Below are 1,005 nucleotides of genomic sequence, written 5' to 3'. Positions count from 1 at the left end.
AACACTCCTGAACCTGAGGAAATCCTTCCAGGAGACGTCCAGCTGCACACGGTGGGCCGACATCATATTCCACCCTGTGGATCAACAGTGGGAGCTCACTGGAGTTCATGTGACCTTTGCACATGTCGGGCCAAGAATCAAGCAAACGTGATGTATTTATATAAACAGAAAAACAATTTGAGACAAAACAAGAATAAAAATAAGAAGTTAAAACACATCATGTGGCCCAGAACACAAATGCACTCAGAATTACATTCAGTGTAAAACAAAGTGTGCAGGACTTTATCTAAGAAACCTTTACAGAGAAGCGCCTGGACTGTATCATCCACACAACAACAGGAGTCAAGAAACTGGTGCGAGTCCGGCCCTTTATTTTGAAGAGCTCAGCTTACCGTGACGGGACGACTGAGAGCCTGCACAGACATGCAGGACGTCAGCAGAGGTCACATGATGGTGGGGGCTGAGCTTCAGTGCTTCAGAGGAACAGCCACGGATACGGATGTGTTCTCACCAAGAGGCAGAGGGTCTGACTCCTGCTCCACTTTAAAGCAGGTGAGCTGCTGTTGTCATTGTCTCTGTTAACTGAACAGGTGAGCCCAGCGTCTGATGACTGAGTGCAGAAAACAAGCTTTTTCCTCTCTGCGGGTGAACATCGAGGCTTTGCTTTCAAACTTTTAATCTCTGCTCAACGTTTTTAATTTTCACTTTACAAACTGATCACAAAGTCACTTCACATGACCAGACTTCCTTCTTTGGCAATAAGAGTGCATGTAGCTTCCTGTTGAACTGGGTGGGGGCTGTTACTAAACCCTGCTGTTTGAGGGCTGTGCGGGCAGCTCTACTGTCCAGGACGGCCACGTCTGGCGATGCAGTGATGAAGCCCCGGTAACAGGTCGAATCCCTCCGGCCAGGGGCAGATCGAATGAACTCGAGAGCATGTCACAATGCTCCTCGCTGCTGATAGTTTTCACCTTTTGGGTGGCTCCATAATGTGCGTATGGTGTC

Source organism: Haplochromis burtoni, unplaced genomic scaffold (genome assembly GCF_018398535.1).
Source record: "Haplochromis burtoni strain Fernald_Lab_line unplaced genomic scaffold, NCSU_Asbu1 Contig_2054, whole genome shotgun sequence".
In the NCBI taxonomy this organism is placed as follows: Eukaryota; Metazoa; Chordata; class Actinopteri; order Cichliformes; family Cichlidae; genus Haplochromis; species Haplochromis burtoni.
Note: the sequence above shows the minus strand (reverse complement) of the source record.